The sequence below is a fragment of the Chiloscyllium punctatum genome, chromosome 3, assembly GCF_047496795.1.
Source record: "Chiloscyllium punctatum isolate Juve2018m chromosome 3, sChiPun1.3, whole genome shotgun sequence".
In the NCBI taxonomy this organism is placed as follows: Eukaryota; Metazoa; Chordata; class Chondrichthyes; order Orectolobiformes; family Hemiscylliidae; genus Chiloscyllium; species Chiloscyllium punctatum.
In genome coordinates, this window is record NC_092741.1 from 69,242,852 (window position 1) to 69,259,796 (window position 16,945).

Sequence of the window (16,945 nt, forward strand, 5' to 3'; positions counted from 1 at the left end):
CAATTAGGGCATCACCTGATAATAAATTCTTGACACTCTACTCTTATTGTGTGGCTATTTTATAAACAGCCTGCCAGAAGTATGCAAACCATCAACTTACAATTCGCTACATTTTAAATAGATCTTTTTAATACATATATTTTTACCTCCTTCTCCATAAATTGTTTGATCTGAGTGTCTCGATGAACATCTAAAAGTGACAGTGAAGTACGCAGACAGTCAGCGCTTCATTTTCCAGTAAATAATTGCAATGTCGCAACACAGTTAATTACTGTCAACCAGCCCCCAATCAGGAGGGGTTTGGTGATGCTGTCAGCAGAAATGTGCTGCTGACAAAATAAGGCATTGTCTTGCATGAGGGGATGAGGCTGGAGTGGTTGGGAGCAAGTGACATTCTGGTCTGAAATGATTGTGATGAAATTATAAATCTGGCAAGAGGCAGTGATACCTAATCCAATTCAAATTCCACTTTCTTATTCCAAAGTAAAGGAGAAGTGTCAGATTGCAAAAAATGTAACTTCCATAGCATTAGCCTTATATTTGAATTATGGGGTTTTACCACAGCTGGATAATTTAATTAAAAATGGACACATTCAGTTCTAATCCAGGTCTGAAACCATGCTCATTTTTATTTCAATGCAATTCTAAATTTATGTTTTGAAAACCTTTTTATATTGAACTTCTTTGCTCACTAAAGTAAGAAATGAAGCATCGCTTAGGAAATGAAGGCGCCCCACTTGAGATACTCAGTATTTGTTTTAAAAGTGTTGAGGTCAGGTATAGCTACATTAACTGTTTCTACTGTGGAAAAAAAATGTGCCGTGAATGTAAAGTGAAATGTCCAGCATCCATTTTAACCCAGCATTTGGGCTAAAATGTGCCCTTAATGATCAGTCTTGCCTCTACATCGTTTCTTGTGCTGTTTCTCCTTAGCTTTTAGCAATTGGAAAAGTGCAGACATTCAGTATAGAGCTTGATCACAGCAGTGTACTGTTTCATAATTATAGCTGCAAAAGCCTGGTACAATCTTAGCCATTTCACTTCTCTTTTCCTGTGCATTGCATGATCACATGGTTACATTTTGAAATAAGAAAAAGGGATTTCACCATTAAATCTAAATTTAGTGTTTCTTTGTTAAGAGTAGACAATGAATAATCTTCAGGTTTAAAAAATGTGTGCAAATTGTATACTGCTCTTACTGCATATGAACATTTTAGTGAGTGTCTGGACTTTGACAGTGCAGATTTCTCACAAACTATCCTCACTTCTCACTCACTGTGCAGAATTCTCACTGACGATACAGAGTTTTCATTCACTGTACAGACTTCTCAAAAACTGTACAGAGTTTTCACTCACAATCTCCTCTTCTAACCAATGGTTCAGACACACACTATCCACACTTCTCACTCACTGTTCAGACTTCTTAATGACTGTGTATACCTCACCAGCATATTCAGATCCTGAACTCATTACCACCCCCTTCCCTCTTTTTATTTGATTGTCCACATTTTACTTAGGATACCTATTTCCATAGCCTTCTGTGGAAATTTAGGGAAGCTTTTCAGATGGTTATTTGTGAATTACATAATGGAACCGTCCAACATCTGGTTGAGATGTAAATTCCACAAATAAATATCTGTGGTTTTTCTAAGGCTTGAATCCAGTGAGATATTTTAGCATTTCTTGAATTGATTTTTTTTTCTCAATGTCTTCTTGAACTGGACACTGACCATGGTCCACTCCTCAATATAGTGAGATGACCCCCAACTGTGGGCACACCAAGTAGAATATGACCCATCCCAAGCCCGTCGATTAATATTGGATGCTGTCTTTGACTTCCTGCACTGGGACTACTTGATTGAATGCTGTGTCCGTTGACCTCACTAAGGACTGCACCCCTTAGCCTTTGAGACATGACCACTTGTTTGAAGCACATTCAATATGCTTGTCACATAGGCAGCTGGCACATGCTACAGGTGTGAGACTGATGTCGCATGGTGTTTTACACCAACATGTCCACCCCTTTGACTGTCCACTGCCGGCAGCCATAGCAGCTGACTGGCTTTTGGTTTGTGTTAAAAGGCAAGGCAATTCAAAAATACAGTGAAGCTCAGCTCTGGCTGAGGGGGAAAAGGCAGGGCAGAGATGTTGTGAATATCTAAGCAGATGCAAAGTGAATGAGGGCTTAGAGCGCAAGCAATGAGCTCTGAAAGGCTTCCTGGTTGAATCTATGATTTGGGTGCTTGCCCCTGTGTGCAAGATGTCCTGCAATGGTATTACAATGAAAGGTGCCACTGCACTCCAAAGTGTAGCATTGAAGTGGAGAACAATGTCGAAGGTGAGTCAGAGACCTTTTAGGAGGCTGCTACATATCCAACTCCAAAGCCTGTGGACAGGGATGCAGGCAGTCGCTACTTATTGAGTGTGCCCTGAGACGTTGGTGAATGTTGTCCAAGATAAAGGTCTGGAGGAGGAATTAAGAAGCTAGAGTCACTGGGTATCAGCTCCTACATTCAGACGGGGATTTGTTGCCATCTGGTTACTGTTCTGTGGCTGGTAAAATGGGAATCTGTGGGCTAAATGGAGTGAAATTAAGCAATAATCACACAAGTACATGGGTGCAAATATGGCTCTTGCTGCTCACTGGCGAGTGTCTTATCTTGCAGTTCAAAATTTGGTTGGAGTTTCAGACTTCTGTCTCTTGACATTGAGAATCTCACTTTTTCTGATCTCACTATTGAAATAACTCCACAGAGGCCGGTATCCCGTCACCGAGTCGCCCTTTCTTTACATGTGCAAAATCCTTGACATTGATCCAGCTCCCTCAGAGCCAGCTATCAGAATGAACAGAATCTCTGACACTCTTGTTTACATCTGCTAGCCAGGGCTCCCTGATTGACCAGGTTTACAGCCCCAGTCAGGGAACTCATATTCTGTGAGGTCTACCTGCCTGACCTTGTTGCAACCACTAAAGCCATATTTTCCCAATGACCATAACAAAGCCCACATCATTCAATGGCAAGGAAGACTCTGTCTGATCTGTTTGACCCCATTGAGATCTAGAGCTAGATTGTTTGATTCTCTACCTATCATCAGATTAGATGGAACCTAAAATAGTTTCTAACGTTAACCCTTTCAGTACCCTTTAACTAGTGAAATTGTCAGACATCCATCATTGGTTATAAGAACATCAAGGTACTTAGAAGTGGCAGGATTTTGCACATAGTCTATTACCTTGTATATTCACAACTGCACAGAGATAGGGGAAAGGCAACAAAGGTCTAAAACAAATATTAGAGGAGGAGATGTATTTCTTATGTTGCAGATAGGCTGAAAGACCAATTTTGTCATTGTTTCATTCTACAATTATATGGTAAAGATGAAAATACCATCCTATGTCTTTTCAAACAACTTTATTTTTCCAGAATAACATTTGCCAGATTAGCAAAACAGAATTGCATCTCATAACAGCAACAATATTTGGAGTTAAGAGAAATCACCCCAAAATTGTCAACAATTATTAATGTCATTCTTCTTCTGTCTGTTTGAATGATTTGCAGTCATAGCAGTGACTGTTCCTGCAGGTTTACCAGACCATGTACGGCACACGGTAGAAATTGCTGTATTTTAAGTGGCATAAGGTGAGTAAGCAGAGCATAAAGACACTTCAGGATTCACATTTCTCTTGTAATATTACAATATTTTCTAACTTCCCACCTTTGATTCTTGCCTGAGGTGTTATTGTGAAATCAGCCTTGACAACACAAGAATACTTCCTGACTGCCTTGCAATCTCAATACTGCATCTACTTGCAGCAGGGCTGCAGAATTGGGCTGGTGACTGGTTGGACGTGTGTAGGTATGGGGAGATGTGAGAGGGGACTGGGGTTTCATGCAGTAAATGAGGACAGGCACAGCTTTGTCGACAAAGTGACAATGTTACACCCAGAAATCAACTTAGGTCATTTCTACCACACTGTCAATGAGAGATCAGATCACTGATTCACTATTCTATCCCAATGACTAACATTTGGCCTACCCAATAGAAGAGAGATTTAGAATGGTCTGCATGTTGTTACTAAATTATAGTAAGTAAATAAAAATAGAAGCTCAGTGATTTGTAGTAGTTACATTGTGGATCTTTCTCAAGTCAAAGAGAAAACAAAGTTTTTGCAGTCTGGGCAAGCTAGAGTCTGTTGTGCAAGCACTTGTGTGCCATTTTTCTTATTCACAGCCAAAGAAATCCTGGTCACACAGACATTTCAGTAGCTGCAGCTTTTTGTTCACCTTAAGATCATTCTAATGATCACAACCATGACTTTCTCTACCCCATTTATCTTCACTTTAACCGTTGTGAACTTCACATGATTTTTAAAGGTGTTGACTAGGCTAGTGTTCATTGCTGATTAGAAAGTGCCCTTAACAAGGTGGAGATGAGCTGTCTTCTTGAACCAAGACAGTCCAAATGATGTCGGTAGAAGTAATGCTGTCAAGGAAGGAGTTGCAAGGTTTTGGCCCAGCCGCAATGAAGGAGCATCAAAATAGCTCCCTATAGTTTCAAATCACAAAGGAAAGCTCTTAAACAGCCTAACAATCCATGCAGTTCAAAAGTCATTAGGCGTGGATAACATCCTGCTCCCATCCAGCCCAATTGAAGGTATTTCATCACATTTCTCATTGGTTAAAGATAAAAATCACACAACACCAGGTTATTGACCAACAGGTTTATTTGGAAATCCTAGTTATTTTCAATATATAATTTCAGTTTCATCACACTGTAAACCTTTGCTATAAATTCTGTGTCTTAAGATCTTATAATCCACAACCAACTGATGAAGGAGCAGCGCTCTGAAAGCTAATGCATCCAAATAAACCTGTTGGGCTTTAACCTGATGATGTGTGATTTTTAGCTTTGTACACCCAAGTCCAACACCAGCGTCTTCAATTCATTCCTGATTGGTGCTTTGGAGAGTCAGATGATGATTCACTACAGAATATCCTCCACTGACCTCCATTTATAGTGATAATATTCATGTGGTCCAGTTATGTTTGTGGTCAATAATGATTCCAGCCAGACTTTTGATTATTTTTCCTAATTCTTTCGTGGGATGTGGACATTGGTGGTAAGGCCATCATTTGGGATTTCCATCCCTAATAATCCTGAACTTCAATAGATTGCTAGGCTGGTTAAAAGTCAACTACACTGCTGTGGATCACTAGTCTCATATAGACTAGACTAGGTAAGGATGACAGATTTCCTTCCGTATTGGAGAAATTCCTTTACTGAGACTATAATTCAGATTAATTCATTGACATTAAACTTCACCAGATGCCTTGGTGGGTTTTGAATCCATGTTCTCAATGTATTAATCCTCTGGATTACTTGTCCAGTGATTTTACCACCACACCACCACCTTCCCCATTGATGGTGGGGGTTTCAGTAATGATAATATTGCCATATATCAGGGTGATATGGTTGAATTCTCTTTTGTTAGAAATGGTCATTGCCTGGCACTTATGCAGCATTGAATGGTGTGATGCTGGAAAAGCACAGCAGGTCAGGCAGCATCTAAGGAGCATGAGAATCTTATGCAGCATGGTAACTAATTGTAACTCAACTAAATGTCTGCTGCATGCCATTATGGATTGCTTCACCATTTGAGGAGGTTTAAATGGAACTGAACACTGCAAGCTTTACCAAACTCCCCACTTGTAATCTTAACCTGGAGCAAAGATTATTGATGATGTAGTTGAATATAGTTGGGCAAGGCACTACCCTAAGGAACTCTTACAATGATGTCCTGGAGGTGAGATGATTCATCTGCACTAATGAGAACCAACTTCCTTTTTGCTAGGTTTAACTTCAGCAAATGGAAGGCTTTCCCCCGATTCCCATTGACTCTGCAGCTTGCACTAAATCCCATTTCCCTATTGTCTCCATACTTGTTGACCAACTTTGGATCCCAGTCAAGCAGTGCCCTAATTTTAAAATTCTGATCCTTGTTTATAATTGCACCATGGCCTAACCTCTCACTATTTCTGACATCTCCTTCAGCCAAGAACTCTTCATGATATCTTTGGTCCTCTAGTTCTTCTTTCTCGAGTATCTATAATTTTAACTAGCCCATTATCGAAGGCTGTACCTTCAGCAGCCAAGGTCCTGAGCTCTGGAAATCCCGTAGTATATTTCACCACTTTCATCTGTTATGACATGCTGCAAAAATCTACCTCGTTGTGCAAACTTCTGACTATTAGGTCTAATAACTTCTTATGTGGCTCAGTTTTTAACTGGTCACTTTGTGTCCCTGTCACTTTACTTTAAAGACATTACTTCTGGTCTTTCTGCAACCATTTCTGACAACTATGTCAGAGCTCCAGCAGAGGCCTTATGTAGATCTCCAGTGGTCACCTTCTTCATGGAAATTAAGACTGGACAATAAATGTTAGTGTCAAAAAAACTGCAGATACTGGAATCCATAATAAACAAACAGGAGGCTGGACAGCATCAGGAGGTGGAGAAGTCAACGTTTACAATAGATCTTGGCATACCTTGATGCCAATAATAAAGTAAGGACAGCTCTCTCATAGAATCCCTACATTGTTGGAGCAGGCCATTCTGCCCATCGGCTCCATACCAACCCTCGGAAGAGCATCACACCCAGACACAGCCCGCCTACTCAGTCCCTATAATCTTACACTTCCCATGGCTAACGCACTTAGCCCACACATTTCTGGACACTATGGCAATTTAGCAATGGTCAATCCACCTAACCTGCACATCTTTGGACTATGGGAGGAGACCAGAGCACCCGGAGGAAACCCATGCAGACAAGGGGAGAATGTGCAAACTCCACACAGACAGTTGCCCTAGGCTGGAATCAAACCTTGGTCCCTGGCGCTGTGAGGTAACAGTGCTAACTACTGAGCCATCATGTTGTCTCTCCCTGCATATATTAGGCTCACATCTTTATTACTTTCAGTTTACTGTTGTAATTGCTTCTACTATACATAGGTCTTAAAAAGCTGCATGAGTTATTCTTTTAAATACTGATTTTACATCCCTTCAGTGAATTTTGCAGAAAAAGTTAAGGACAAAATATAAAAATACTAAAATTTCCTGAGGATTCAGTATCAGATCACAAGTTATGCTTCTGAAAGCGCCAGTTATTAAGATAACTAATTGATAGTTGCCTCTCTGCAGTTAGGCACAAGGGAAAGAGATTTATCTCAAATCAATGGCCGTCTACAGGGTGAGTTTGCATGGACTTTTTGTATTCTTTCTTCTAAGATAACTTGATCGCAATAATGCTTGATGCACACAAAGCAAAAGATCAGTGTTACTCCTATCTCTGGGCTTTGTTAAATGAACAAAAGTGCACTCGCCTGTATCAAATTGCAAAGATTGAAAAGAGATATGCCAATAACATTAGTGTTACAATAATATGTTGAAAACCATCTGTGTTGAATATTAGGCAAGTTGTGGATTGATGGTATTTTTAAGTAGCACATTTAACTCAATTGTGTCATGCACAATTGACAAAAGTTACAAGTATGTTCCCTTAGGTCAGGTTTACAAGCTATTATGCATATTCTAGCACAACAATAAGTAAGGACAAAAAGAATGCATTTTAGTTTGGCAAGGTTTGTTCAAAGGAAATGTAAGAAATTGAGGAGGTATTTTATATTCATAATTGAGAGAAATAGTATATTCTGTGCCACAATTTGTGGAGATATGTGATGCTAAGGGTTAGGGGTAGGATATCTCAATGCCACTGTTGAAGAAATTGTTGCAATTTTTGAAAGATGTTTTCAGTTTTGAGTGCTTTATTACCATGATGTTCATGCTTCTTTAAACTTAAATTTCTTTTTTTGTGAAATCCAAATGCAAAAGAGAGGGAGAGCAATGATGGATTATTACATACCGCTTGTAAATAACCTCACAAGAAAGTGGTCTATCACTGTGCTCCTGAGGATACACCTATGATATAATATCCATTTAATGGGGGTGAAGATTACTTTGAAATAACAGAAATGGTCTTAGGTGATTGACAGATTCTCACTAAATTGTTTGATGTCACCAATTGCCATTAAAGTCAGTTGTGACACGAAGAAAAACTGCAGTGTACTGAAATAATGCTCCAACAGAATCCTAACAATGCATACAGAATTTCCAAGAGATTTTTACTTGAATGAGGCTTTGAACAGGATTCATACAACATATAGATAAGAGCTATTAGCACACTTCTACCCTACATTCCATTTAATCATGCATTCAGTACAGTCTAAACAAAAACAACAAGGCACTTAACAAAAATGTGCATTTTGCACTGAAGGGATTAGAATTTTCAATTGCATTCTGTCTCCCGGTAAAATTTGGCAGCCTGGTGACTATATTTAGCACGCTGAGTAGTAGAAAACAGATAACTGAGGAACTCAGGATTTTCAAATTAACTATGGCTCACAATATTTAAACAAATGTTCATTTATCCAGTTACTCATATATTGGAGAAAACGCTGCCACATTTACTAAACTGAAGGAACTTAGATATGAGCTGTCTCATTGCACATACCGATATGTCCTCCAACGGATCTAACATCAAATTATTTCAAAAGAATTTAATTTGTCAGTGCATTCATAATGGCAATATTATAAGGCAGTTCTATTAAGCTTCACACAAATTATCGACTCATTTATTTTATTGCTATTTGAAGGAAATTGTTGTGCAAATTGAGGATAATACCTTCCTACATTGCCAGTGACGACAGTTAAGAAGTCTTTACCTGTTTGTTCAAAGGTTCTGAGGATGTGTGAGACACGACATTAATGCAGACATTTTTGTATTGCAGAATTCTGTGAGAAAATTCTGATTAATTGTATGTGTAAAAACATCCTCACGTTACCACTGAGGATGAGCACAAACTCAAATATCCAAACTATACTAAAATTGCAAAGGACCAAAACACCTGAAGCAATTGTTGGAATGTTCCCGTCTTTAAGTAGTTCCATATGCCTTTTCCCCATATGTAAAATAATAAAGCAATTATTGATTGACTTCATCATAAAACTGAGACACCCAACTATATCCAGTCATAGAATGGATAATGTTATTTATAATTTTCTCAAAATTATTATCAAGCAGATGCCTACTACTGGTTCTTCAATTACAGACTCACATTACTGTATATGGGAGCTGTAATGCAGGTCACTCATGATTCAAAAAGGAGATAAGATTTTTTTCTAATTATCAATCAAGCTAATCAAATATATTGATACAGGGTTCACTTTGAAATATTGAACATCTTTTATGTTTAATGGTTTCTCAAAATCCTTTTTTCTGAAACTTTTTTATTATTTCATATGCATCAAAACTATAACTCAAAGTTTAATAAAGTAGCTCTCTAATAGGCCAATCAATAAATTCCAGTGAAAGCATCTTCCTTGTAAAAGAATCTTTCTTGATAGGTTTTATTGGAATCAGTAAGTTGTCATGAGCTGCCATTCCGGGACACACTTCTGTGAGCTCTGTTTGAATCAAGTCTGGATTGATTAGACAAAAGTCTTCCATATGGCCACAAGACAAGATTGGGCCACAAGATTGGGGTACTTTGAAACATAGCTTTGAGGAAACATAACATCATGTAAGCAAAGTCATGTAATATTTTATTACAGAACAGCAAAGTCAATTAAAGTATCCATCATGAAAATTTACAGAATGAAGCCCTTCACCCTATCAGATCTATTCTGACCGAGAAGTAGTCACTCAATCAAATCCCAGTTTCCAATTCTTTGTCCTTTGCCTTGTACAGTGTTCTAATGCATATCCAAGTATTTTATACATGTATTAAGGTTTTTGCCTCTATCATACTTTCAATCAATAGTCCCCATCATATTCTGTCTGAAAAAGATTTCCTTCAAATCAAAACCTACTGTCTCTTATCCTAAATCTGTTCCCTATGTTACATAAAATGAGAACAAGTATAAAAACAGTTGTATTTGCATAGTATCTGACATGACTCCAGGATAACCCAAAGCACATCTCAACTAATGAAATGTTTTTGAATTATTATCCATTACCAATTTACATAAATAAATAGCAAGGGATTTCTTTTTACATCAACCAGACAAAGAAAGTAGGACACCCCAATAATTTTGAAAGCAAGAAGTTCATGTCAGTATGGAAGGTCAGATATTCTGTAGGGAACTGTATTGGGTAGGGAGGGGTACTTGAACTGGTTATATGTTTTTGTTTTGATTCTGCAAGTATAAAACTATAAACTGCTCCTTTCCCTATTGCAATGCAAAATAAATTGAAAAATGACAATGAAGTGAAAGATAATTTGTAAGAAACAATCAACAATGTTTCATCTCTTAATTTTGCATATTGATAGTATTGGGTATTGATAGTTGCTAATTGTATTTGCCAAAGTTAAATGGCATGAATTTTCACTCTCTGTGTAGAGTTTTAATTGCCACATGTACAATTACATGAAACCTAGCCCAAGATGTGATTTTGTTTTGTCATATGCAATGAATTAAATACCAATATTACTGTTAATAAATGTTAATAAATACTAATATTACTGTTGTTCAAATTGTGGGATTCTACTGGAAAGAATAATTTCACTGAATAGAATTCAGCTGCCGAAATGAAATTCAGGTGCATGTGTTTGAAAAATAACAAGCTGTTTCATATTTTAGCTTGGGTTCACATAATTCTGAGAACCCACCAGGGTGTTTGTTATGAACAGTCCCTTATGTACCACTGCCACACAATTTACTTCAACCAGAGATTTCTTCTGTATACAAAATGCTACAAGTTGTGTGTTGAACACACTGCCCCTTAGATTATTTGCTATTATCTGTGTAAAACACAACAATGTAAGCATTGTATTTTGTAAAATAAAATAATTATTTTATTTGCTTTAGTAGTCTTCAAGTTTCTAAGATTTCCAAAATGCTTTGTAGATAATATCTTGTAGTTTTGAAGTGTTGTAACTGGGCAAACAAGAATTGGTACACAAGGCATAGAGTCATAAAGTCATAGAGATGTACAGCTCGGAAACAGACCCTTCAGTCCAACTTGTCCATGGTGACCAGTTAATATAAATTAATCTAGTACCATTTTCCAGCACTTGGCCCATGTCCCTCTAAACTGTACCTATTCATATTCATCCAGATGCATTTCAATATTGTTGTAATTGTACCAGCCTCACCACCTCCTCTGACAGCTTATTCTATACACGCACCACCGTCTGTGTGAAAAAGTTACTGTTGGGTCCCTTTTACATCTTTACCCCTCACCTTATACTTACACTGTCTAATTTTGGACTCCCCTACCCAGGAGAAAAGACCTTGACTATTTACCCTATCTATGCCTCTCATGATTTTATAAGTCTCTGTAAGGTCACCACTCAGTCTCCGATACTCCCAGGAAAATAGCGCCAGCCTATTCAGCCTCTCCCTATAGCTCAAAACCTCCAACCCTGGCAATATCCTTGTAAATCTTTTCTGAACCCTTTCATGTTTCACAACATCTTGCTTTCTCAGGGAGGTCAGAATGGAATGCGTGCATTTCCTCCGGGTGCTCCGGTTTCCTCCCACAGTCCAAAGATGTGCAGGTCAGGTGAATTGGCCATGCTAAATTGCCCATAGTGTTAGGTAAGGGGTAAATGTAGGGGTATGGGTGGGTTGCGCTTCGGCGGGTCATTGTGGACTTGTTGGGCCGAAGGGCCTGTTTCCACACTGTAATGTAATCTAATGTAACGTAATCTAATCTAATCAATATTTCAAAAGTGGCCTAACCAGTGTCCTGTACAGCTGCAACATGACCTCCTAAATCCTATACTCAATGCACTGACCAATAAAGGTAAGTGTACCAAACACCTTCACTACCCTGTCTACCTGCAACTCTACTTTTCATCAACTGTGAACCATCAGCCCAAAGTGTCTTTGTTCAGCAACACTCCCTACAATTCAGTATGCAAGTTCTACTCTGATTTGCCTTACAAAAATGCAGCAGCTTACATTTATCTAAATTAAACTTCATCTGCCACTTCTTGGCTCATTTGCCCATCTGATCAAGATCCTGTTTTACTCGAAGGTAATGTTCACTACAACACCAAATTTCCTGAACACCCATCTAATCCTCTTACTAATTACTTTAAATCTCTGCCACCACCCACCATGCTTACTTGTCTCTCAGTCAGAAGAGATAAGTCCTTTCTATCTACTTTATCGAGGACATTTTTTTAAACCCCAAACTTAAATTCCCTCTCTGTTCCAAAAGATCAAAAACTTATTTAATCTTTCCTTATAATTAAAATTCACAATTCCTGGGACCAAATTCATAAATTTTGTCTGCTCCCTCTCTAGCAATCACGTCTCAAATAACGTGTTTAACAGAACAGCACGCAGTCTTACTGCAGTCTAACAATAAAATGGGGATTGCACTGTTTTCATTTTAGTCCCATTCTTTCCACTGTTTACAATGAATTTTAAATTGAACCAGGTTGGCCATTTGCCAAATTGAGTTTCAGACTATGTGAGTTTCAGACTATGTCAAGTTCAGCATTAAGAATAAATCAGCCAGGCTTCTTTTGCTAACAGGCAATACCTTTTTTTTTGCCAGAAACAAACTTAGTCAAAGATGCAAAGATGATTGACAAACCGTTTAGATTATATATATCTAGTCTTTTCAAAACCAAAACTCATACTAAAATAAAACAAACAAAACTGCAAATGCTAATGATCTGAATGAAACAAAAACAGAAGTTACTGGAGAAACTCAGCAGGTCTGGTAGAGTCTGTGGAGAGAAAATAGAGTTAATTAGAGGCTGCTAGTTCTAAAGAAGGGTCACTGGACCCAAAATGTTAACTCTGTAAATTCCTGCTGAGTTTCTCCAGCAATTTCTGTTTCTGTTTAATGCATACACATGTCTGAGGAGAAATAAAAAAACTCAAACTTTGCTGAGGTGAAAGAGAAGTAAGTAGTCAAGTAATAGTTACACACATTAAAAAAAAAATCAGTCATAGATTGTCTCAAATAATGTTCTGAGTAGATGTATTCTGCACACATCCACAAGCTGCTGGCACAGTCATTAACTGGAACAGTTATAGTTTGTTGAATTCCTTTTAGTTCAGACAGTGAACAGCACACAGTTCAGGTAAATTAGTTCAGATAAATTCCAAGAAAATCCATCTGAAGAAATCTCCTCAAGTGGTAAGGCTGACTTTAGGTAGTTTTGCAGCATACAAACTTTGCTGAAATGAAAGAGAAATAGAGGAATGGGCTGTTGCAATTCAGGCAGGTTAAATTCTCTCTCACTGAGTTCAAAAACACAATACATTCCTTTGGTTCTGAATGGGTTCTGTTATGACTCCATTTGTAAGCCAATTGAATCAAAATTGGAAAACAATAAAAGTCAATGTAAAAGAGTCACTTGTAAATACAGGATATGTTCATATGTCAGAGCTTTAAGATTACACCGCTGCACGAGAGTGCATTTATAAGTATGAGCATTCGTAAGCTGGACTGTCGTAAACTGGAGACCCCTGTAGTGTTATCCCACTCATAAACTCAACCATGTTACCTATCTGTGAAAGTTTTCCAGACTGTATGACTTCAGCCATGCTCTCTGCTCCTTGTGATGCAAATGTTTTATGTTCACTGACTCATCATTGTTTGATATTGCAAGTGTTTTACATCGTTCCAGCATAACCATCCTGCTTTCTACCCATCCAATAATGGAGAGTATTCTGTACTTTCCTGATCACTTTATCAAGCCTCAGAGAGTTGCACTTCAAGGTCTCAATTTCTTTACACTTCTCAGAATATTCCATTTATTGTATGCGGTCTTCATTTGATATCTTCCTCAAATTCACCTTATCACACTTCATTCTCCAGATTAAAGTTCTCTTGCTATTTTACTCCCCACGTGACCTGTTCATTGATATCTTGCTGAGATTTACAGCATTCTTCCTCATTATCAACACAGCACCAAACTTTGCCGTCATGTGTCTGCTGATGGATAGCTCTGACAGATGAGTGACCAGACCCCTGAATGATCAATGGGCAATTCCCCAGCTGACATACTGCAACTCTCTTGACTACTTGCGTTGGACTTGCAGAACTGATTGTGACCCAGTCTGCAGACTGAAGTGATATGGACTGCCCTCAACACTCAGCCCCCACAACCACTTAACCTCCTTAACTGATTGTGACCTTCCCAAGAGGAAAACTGATTGAGTCTAAGCCTCTGAACTGAGATCTGATGATTCCCATATTGCACCAGGATAACTGCCTCCCTTGACTTTGAAATATGACTGTTGGGTAAATGCACATCCAGTGCATTTGCTGTGTTAAGTGTTGGCATGGGCTGGAGGTGTGACAGTCACATAACACTGTGTTGCACTGAAACATGTCCACTCCCCTTGGCTGATGACTGTTGATAATCATGAGAAGCTATCAGTTTTGTATCTCTGCTAAACAGCAAGTTCAAACAAAAGCACTGTGAAGGGGGGAACAGACCAAAAGGCTTTGATGCTGAGAAATGGAAGTAAGTGCAAAGTGAATGAACATTGACAGGCTGCATTAACAGGCTTGAGATAAACCATGGTCCAGTCCATGAGATGTGTATCTGTCCTTGTGTCCTTGTAGCAGCCTTCCAATGAATGGTATCAGTGTACTCCAATATGCAGCAATGAAGTTACTGTAGGTAGAGAGGAGATAGGCCATGATAATGTGGGGAGGCTGGTACATGCTAGATACTTAGGTCTGTGGGGATGGTTGCATGCTCATGGAATGTGCCCTCAGATATTGGTGCCTTATGTCTAAAATGGAGGTCTACAAGTGGCAAGCTGAGGTTACCAGGTAACCACTCTGACTTTCAGGTCTGGAATTGTCATTGTCTTGCTTCTATCTGGCACGTGGGAAATTGGGAAACTGTGTATAATGATGTATGATTCACGAATAACAAGGTAATAATTCATGGCAATGCATGCAGATAGGTCTCTCACCGCTTACCGGTGATGATCTTTTCTCACCATTCAACACTTAGTTGGAAAATTCACAACGTTGAGAAGGTCCTCTAAGACCATCTGACATGCTTTTCCTAATGATTGAGCCAGGGCACATGTCAATCAGGGACCAGGCAGGTTCCACCCTAAATGATGACAATCGTGAAAATTCATCCGAAAGCACCAATATTGGTCATGTCTGGGTAATTCGTTGAACAACCTTCCTCTGATAACATGCCAGCCTAAAACCCTAGTTAAAAACGATCAAATCTTTACAAAACTATGGTGCATCAAAATAGTTGTAAATTCAGGTAATAATTTTGAACATAAGCCAATTATACAGAAAAATGCACAGTTATGTAGTTTTTGATGCTGATGCTGAAAACATGCACAATATTCCTTCATTTGCAATGCAGAAAAGAAAGGGCTATGAGAGAGTGAGCTGAAGACGCAAATTGCATGGTTGATGGGGGGCAATTACTTCCCATGAAAATCATGAATCTTTACATTAGAAGAACAAAATATCTGGTTAATTTTAACTTCCCCTTTATATCTCACAGTTAACAGATTTGAAGTAGCATGGGGACATTTGGTGACCTGGACATGGTCAAGAGCTGAGGGTGACAGTGAGAAGATTGAGAGGAAGCCCTCAAGACGGCATGGCCGGTTTGGTCTGAACATCATCCATAGATACTGCTATACATGTTCCGTGATTCTGTTAGTGTGAAATGCAAAGCCGTAAATATCAGGTCACATTATATGACTCAAAAGTGTGTGGCTGTCTCCAACTGTAAACATGCGATTTGCAAGCCAGTGATTTCAAAGACACAAAAGCAAGATATTGTAGATGCTTTATTCTGGAATTGTTGGAAATACTCATCAGGTCTAATAGCATCCAAGGAGAGAGAAATTGAGTTAGCAAGTTGGATTTGTGACCTTTCACCAAAGCTCACTGACACAAAGCATTTGCATTGACTGTCATTTTTTCAAAGATTCCTTAACACCCAGTCAGTTGAATGGTGCCTTGATGACAAAGGCAGTCAGTCTGACATTATCTCTGGAGTTCAGCTCTTTTATCAATGTTTGAATCAAGGTCTCCCCTGAGCATCAGTTAGATGGTTATTCTTTTGTAAGTGCCACTTTGTGGAACTGGCAACAATCCCTTCCATCCCTTCAAATCCATGAATACTGAAAGATTAGGCTGATTTTACTAGCCCTTTTGCTGCAGGCATGAAGATGGAAAGTGACATGCTTGTTGCCCTACCATTGCCATATCATTTTGTTAACAATGGGAAAGATGGCAGGTTACCTTCCAGCATGGAACCTAACTATGTCTCCAATGTGGCTCAATCGTACCTCTGCTGCCATTTCACCAGCATTAGGAAGGGCCTTCCATCAAGTGAAGACACTGTCAGGTAAAACCAAGCGGTGGGGGTAGAGTTGGGATAGGGGACAAACCTGTCTTATTGGGCAGCCTGGGCACTAAAAGGACCCTGAGGTGAGAGCTGCCTGTCTCTGAAGCAATAGAGGTGCATGAAACCAAAAGAGAAAATGCTGGAAAATCTCAGCAGGTCTGGCAACATCTGTAAGGAGAGAAAAGAGCTGACATTTCGAGTCTAACTGACCCTTTGTCAAAGCTAAAAAAAGGGGAGAAATAGGGAGGTATTTATACGAGGCTGAGAGAAGGTGAGTCATGGCTCCAGAAGCAAAGGTAGCAATAAAGAGATGATAATGACAGTGCATAGAGAGATTATAGGGAGATTAGGAGCTGTGAATGACCCAGGCTGAAGCCAGTGCTGTGTGACAAAATATGTGGGGGATGGGGGGAATGGGTGAAGCAGAAGCAAAATGGAAAACAGGGGAGAAGGGTAGCAAAGGGGGAACAGGAGAGAAAAAGGTGATGAGAGAGTGGGGAGCGAGAGAAAGAGAG